Here is a 6,785-nt window from a genome sequence, read left to right as displayed (position 1 = left end):
AAAAAACATCCTTAAAGGGGTTTTGAATTAAAGTCTGTATAATGAACTGACAAGATGCTATCCATCTAGAATGTTATCAACACTAGTTTGTGATGTATTCATTTGCAGAAGTTTAATATAGACCAAGAATAACTGTATTCACACCTAACACACAACAACACAGAGTTTTATACTCTCACACTTACTGTCTTCTCCTGCACCTTTTTTGTGGAGCAAGTAGTTGCCACGGAAACAGATGAAGTAATTCCATTTTTGTCTTGTTTCTTAATATCTCTGGGGTGTTGCAAGAAAAAGTGCTTTAACTTCTACTTTTTGTATTTGAGGATGGTGGAGCATTATTTGGAGATTGCTAAAAGTTCTCATCATGTCGGTCAGTAGGACTGCAAATGTATTATTATTCAACAATAATATTTCAGACAAGAGCAAGGACAATTGTTTTTGCATTTCTGTTTCTTTTTTTATTTCGTCTTGACAGTCCCCGATACACCACACTGCTCCCTCACTCACTCACCCAACAAACACAAACCTCAGCCCACCATCAGACTACAGCCACAACCAGGCTTGCAAAACAACAAAACACACCTCATACTAACTGAGTCAGCCAACAAGTCATACCAGACACAAAAYGTCAGGCAATCCCAACACCAACACAAGAACCACCCCATAGACAAACTGATACCCCCAGTACAATCCAGGCAGCCACACAACCATGACATGCCACGGCACCTACCACACCGCCGAAGAGTAGGACGATGGCACAGCAAAGCGAAAACGCCACAAAAAACCTGCAGCCCACACCATGAAGGAGACAGCACACACACACTCACCTCGAGCCACTCAGTTTGTCCACCCTCTTCTTGAAGATTGACCACAGGTTCTCAATGTAACTGAGATCCAGGGAATTTCCTGGCCATGGACCGAAAATTTCAATGTTTTGTTCATCAACCCACTTGGTCATCCCTTTTGCCTTTTGACATGGTGCTCCATCATGCTGGAAAAAAATCGTTCATCTCCAAATTGATCCTGGTCTGTTGGGAGTAGTTGCTCTTGGAGGATGTTTTGATCCTATTCCTTGTTTGTGGCAGTATTTGTAGGGGAAAAGTTGAGTGAACCCACTCCTCTGGATGAGAGGCAACCCCACACATGAATCGTCTCACAATGATTCACTGTTGGCATGACGCAGGACTCATGATAGCGCTAGGGTTGGGTACCGAAACTCGGTTCCAGTATGGTACCGGGGTGAACATAAACGGTAGTACACAGACCGAAACACAACTCTAATTTCGGTGCTTTATTTCGGTGCCTCAAAGAAAGCTGTTAATTGCGCCCTCTGGTGTTCACTGTTAACAGTGACAGCCTCAGCACAATCTCCACAGAGTGCCAACAACAATAAGGGTGAGTTATTAACTTTTAAAGTGTTTTAACTGTCTAATTTTAGCTGTTTCTGTCCGCTGTGTCAGACTGTGTGTGGTAGAGAGAACAGCTGAGTTTGTCTCACTTCGAATGGGAGCGCCGCCATGTTTTTACTTTTGGTTGTAATTAGCGTGTCCACATTGTTTTTCTTTTTTAAAATGCTGGAACTGCTCACAGGAGGCATAGAAGAACTGTTGTTCTCCCTGCTGGATTAAAAAGCTCTCGGTCCTTTCTCGCTGTTACGTTAGAGCTGCCGCCGTGCAGCAGACAGACGCTGTAGATCACCTTAGCTCTGACCGCACTATAAAAGTTGTGATGCAGGTTTTCCTTCAGTGTACATTTCAAACTGTGCTCTAAACTTAACTTCAGCTGGTTGAAATGCATTTTTTGCCCGGTGTGAAAAAACGAGTGCAGACTGAGGCAGACTATGAGCGCTGCGTGTGTGTGTGTGTGAAGTCCTCACTAATATAGCAAGATGGATGATGTGTGTGTCTGTTTCTCTGAGTTGCTCTGACAGTTTTATTTAGGCATGTTGCTTTTTTTGCATCAAAATGCTGGGATATTAAAACAGTCGTTTTTTATGTAAAAACATATTAATCTGATTAATATACAAATAAAACCAGAATATTTCACACTAGATAAAATAAATCACGAATTTATTTATTTTTAATGGTTTTAAGAAAGGACTGAAAGAAGAAATCCTGTGTGGCAGCACTTCAGACAGCCTGCATCAGACAAGGCTTAGTTAATAAATGGTTTTGTTTGTTTTGTTTTTTAATATTTTGGTTAATTTCAAGTTTGACTAGGCTAGATTTTGGGTCATGTTTGTACTGGGGTGGTTAGGTTTAGGGTAAACGGTCTGGGTTAGGCTATAGAAATGCCTGGAAAATGAATAGATGTCAATGCAAGGTCCCCACGAGGATAGAAAAAAACAACTTGTGTGTGTGTTGGTTTGCCTGTAGCATTAGCTAATTATCTCATGAACCAGTGAAGGAATTTTAATTAAACTCTCAGAAAGTAATGATGTACTTCTTCAACTGATAAATTTTTGATGTCACTTCAATTCAAGGTATCCATCACAGCAATATTACAACAAGTAATACGTAATCCTTCAACGAMTGCTTAGCTTTATCTGCTGTCCATTTTAAGCAATTTACCATTAGGTGTAAGATATTGATTGCAGTGTTGYCACCAGAACGACAACCTAAACAGGTACTAAGTAGCACTAAAAGACTGCTAACCAGAATGTAACACAAAATAGATCCATGGAGCACACCAGCCCAGTCAGGCCTGACAATGCWTGAGACATGGGCTGTACAGAACAAAAAGATATACATTACCTGCCTTCTTGACCAAAAATGAAGAGACCTAATTAACCAATGAATTTGGCACTGTCGCCAAGGAGGATACTTTAAAAGTGTAATCAGCACTGTTATTTCTAATGCCTGGAGGCATCAGGGACTTTCAGAAATGATAAACATGAGCTTCTTACATTTCACTGGTCATGACTGCCACAGATGAGAGTGTGGATGAATAATCAGGAAGAACCATTCACACACAAACAGCTTTAATAACCCCACTGGAATGAGTGATTGACAGGGTTGCACATAAAATGTTTGGTCTGGTTCTCAGGGGAGAACCTAGGGTTGTTGCTCGGTGCTCATATTTTCCTTCACTCATTTAACACATTTATCTAGAGGGGCGTCAGGGCATCGAACATCCCCCTGTTCTGTTTTATGACTCCTATCAGCTGCAACATCTCAGGACATCATGTCAAATCAGTCCAACAAGTTTTTTTTTATTTATTCTTTTACTCTGCATAAATTTTGTAAACTACCTAAGTGGCTGAGGGKCTGGGTGTCATATGAACATCACAAACTGAACATTTCATGGTTAAATGTCTTTTAGACTAACATGTCCCTCAGATTGACAGCTCCTGTTAGGTCTTCTGGATCTTTGGCCTTGGTTAAACCAGCTTTCCACTCTCCAGTCCAAGCAGCAAATACTGTTTGTCTTTTGCACAGAGCAAACTAACTTAAAACATACAAATGTTTTATTTGTTAAACTGGTTTCTTTTTTAAAAGACTATTTTATTCAAAAATATTATATTATCTACCGTAGATGGTTTCAGCTCATGTAATTTTTTTATTCTTCATATTTGATTGTTTAATAAAWTACATTTATCCCAGAAAAGCTGTTTCACAGTATGGTCCTAAATATAAACAAGTTTAGCTCATCAAGAACCTTGTTTTTTTTTATAAAATTGTGAATGAAATTTGTGGATCTTTATGATAAATTAAAATAAGATTTCAAACTCTTTCACCTAGAGAACATGGCAAGTTGTTTTTATTTTTTGAATAAATATATAATTTTTGACTGGGGTGTTAAACAGAGAATCATCTTTACTTTAATTTGGGGCAAACAAATGTTCTGTTAGTTAATGTGGTTTAATTAGAAAAACTCAGTGAATCTCACAGACAGCCTGCGCGTGCAGTGACGCGCTCATACAGCAGTCTCTCAGGAGGAGAGTTCAGTCACTCACACAGAGTTGGACAGATCTGTTCAATAACAACATTCTGAACACATATTTAATATAAAGTTATGTTTTACAGACCAAAGTCTCTGGTAGTTCGGGAGCAAAGTGCAGGAGGAGTGGAGGAGGAGATGTATGGACTGATCGCTGCAGCAGCTCGACTCAAGCCGGCCCGCTGCTTCAACCAATCTTGCTCTCACTGAAAGTCCCACCCTGCTCTGCTCTGATTGGACAAAACGGCTCCGGACTTCATCTAATTTGTTGAAGGCAGTGTCCATTTAATCAGGGGCCTTAATATCAGGGTCCCGCTCTGGTGCATCGAATGATCCATTCACACCAGTGCCACTGGATTCTTCTTTTTTTTTTAAGAAATCAGGTCGCTTTTGCGACCAAATTGGTCACACTCTAGAGCCATGCTAGCTGTTGTTTTGACAGACAATCAGGTACAATCAAGTATGCAAGGGAGCTTTGTGACATCCCATCTGGTGCGCTTTTTCCTTTTTTGATCGCGCATGTGTACCTGCGCACTGCTTATGTGCACCTCTGGTTATTGATGTGGTATGAAAGAGGCCCAAATGTATTTCAGAATGTTTTTCACAGAGCTGAAAGAGATGTTGAATGTATAGGATGATAGTCAAGTTATAGGTTCCCCAGACCCATTGTCAACACGCTGTCAAAGTTTTATGCACTTCTGCAAACCTACCCCAAGGAGTGTGGACATAAAATAATACCATTGCTCTTCCATTCCCTCCTTGGCTGCACATGGGTTGCATCATTTAACAACTATGGATTTTCTGGCACCCAGTTAGTGTTCTGAGTAAAGGGATATCATCAGAGGGAAAAAAGTCAGTTTTGTCGTTTGTTTGTGTTAAATTCAAAGTAAATTCTGTTCAATACTAAAATAATACAGCAATGSCAAATTCACCCCAAGGTCAGGCCATGCTCCATATCCAACTCAGCAGGCCTCAGTTAGCAGGTTAAATGTTAAAGTTCTTAAAAGGACAAACATAAAAAGGGTTAATGAGTGTGGCTTGTTTAGAAGAGTCGGTAGGGGAAAGTATTTTTTTTCTAAATTAATACAGCAGAAACAAACATGAGTTTGCAAAGCTGCATCTGAATGATTTCTGGAAAATCCTTTAGACCAGTGTTTTTCAACCCTGATCCTCAAGGCCCTCTGTCCTGCAAGTTTTAGATGTGTCCCTGCTTCAACACAGCTGGTTTCAATTGACAACCGATTAATAAGCTTTTATTGAACTGCTGTCATTTGAATCAGGTGTGTCAAAGCAGGGAAACTTCTAAAACATGCAGGGCAGTGTGCCTTGAGGACCAGTGTTAGGAAGCACTGCTTAGACAGATGAGACCAAAGTAGATGTTTACTCCGAATGTTTGGTAAAAATCAAGCACAGCATATCAGCGTGAACACCTCGTACCAATTGTCAAGCATGGTGGTGAAATGTTAATTATTTTTGCCTCGTCCAGAAGACATGGGTATCTTGCAGCTATTCTTGACCATGAACATCTCTGTACCAAAGGATTTCAGAGGCAAATGTGACACCATCAGTCCAACAGCTGAAGCTTGGACCAAAGTGGGTCATGATGCAACAGGAAGATGAGCTCAGACACAGCAGATAATCTACATCAGTCATCCATCATTATCTTCATCAAGTTGTTGAATGAAATGCTGGACTTAGTTTGTCTACAGATTTTCCATGTTGGCTTTATTTTTGCTAAATAAACAGTGACATAGATTAATATAATAATGAATAAATAGTGGATTACATTGAGCATTTTGTACAATTGAGGTTAGATTTGATTAGTTTTAGAATCTTTTATAAAAAACAGATTATTTGTTTTGTGTCCTCAAATATAAAACTTAGTACTTGGATGGGAGACCGCCTGGAAATGCCAGGTGCCGTAAAACCAATATAGGAGTTTCACCCACATTGGTGTACTAGCAATTGAAAGCCTCTGACCATAAAAGGTCATAGGTCACCTTCTACCAAAGAATGACAAGTAGTATATGTAAAAGTGTGGACTTTTTCTTTCACCACTGAAAGGGCTTCAAAATTTCAAAAATCTTCAAGAGAGTTTGCTCACTGTGGAGACGTGTAAAGAAGGGCGCAGCTCAAAGACAAATAAAAATTATAGCAATGTTCTGGAAGTTTAAAAACTCTCCCATCCTACAAAACCACATCAGACGTTATTTCTTCATTTTCTTACCTTTCATCATGGCTTATCTATGGAACATAAAATGCAGCATGATGCACAGAGGGAGTGGTTCCTTACAGACTCATCATGTTCTGAATTTATATGGTTCTGCAGTCATTTTGTGTGGTCTGAAAAACTGAGCCTGTGCAAAAATGCTTAAAAATAATGTGACACAGTCACCTTTGGAATCTAGTAATTGGATTTAAATTATTTTTGCTAATATTCTGGAAAATTGTTTCAGGGGGGAAAAAAAAGATCAACCTGTTCAGACAGAACTGTATGTTGTACCGAGCCTCACATTCTTATCTTCTATCCTCTTTCATGTGTGCCTTCAGGCTCTTTTCACACAAACGTGAATTGCCTTGTTTCCCAAAGCTCAAGTAATAACTAAAGATACTGTGGGTGAGATGAAGACTTGCTCACTGCACTTCCTGATGGAATGTGGAACACTGTGTCAACTGTTCTTTTCTGGTGAGTTCTCAGTGTGATGTTCTCTTGTAATCTGTTGGGTCCTTTTYTCTGATGCTTGCAGCTCTACACTAAATACAACACTGCCTGCAGCACAAAATATCAACAAAGCAAAATAGCTTTGTTCAAAACATGCAAATCCCAATTAAAAATGTGTAAATGC

General features: G+C 39.6%; 1 protein-coding gene across 1 annotated transcript in view; it reads right to left on the bottom strand.

Moving 5' to 3' along the window:
• LOC106530036 (band 4.1-like protein 1) overlaps positions 1-6,785 on the bottom strand; it is a gene marked incomplete at its 3' end in the record, with an annotated part of 169,718 nt that overhangs the window by 60,526 nt on the left and 102,407 nt on the right.

The sequence above is a fragment of the Austrofundulus limnaeus genome, unplaced genomic scaffold (assembly GCF_001266775.1).
Source record: "Austrofundulus limnaeus strain Quisiro unplaced genomic scaffold, Austrofundulus_limnaeus-1.0 Scaffold487, whole genome shotgun sequence".
Classification (NCBI taxonomy): Eukaryota; Metazoa; Chordata; class Actinopteri; order Cyprinodontiformes; family Rivulidae; genus Austrofundulus; species Austrofundulus limnaeus.
This window is presented reverse-complemented; position numbering and strand designations above follow the sequence as displayed.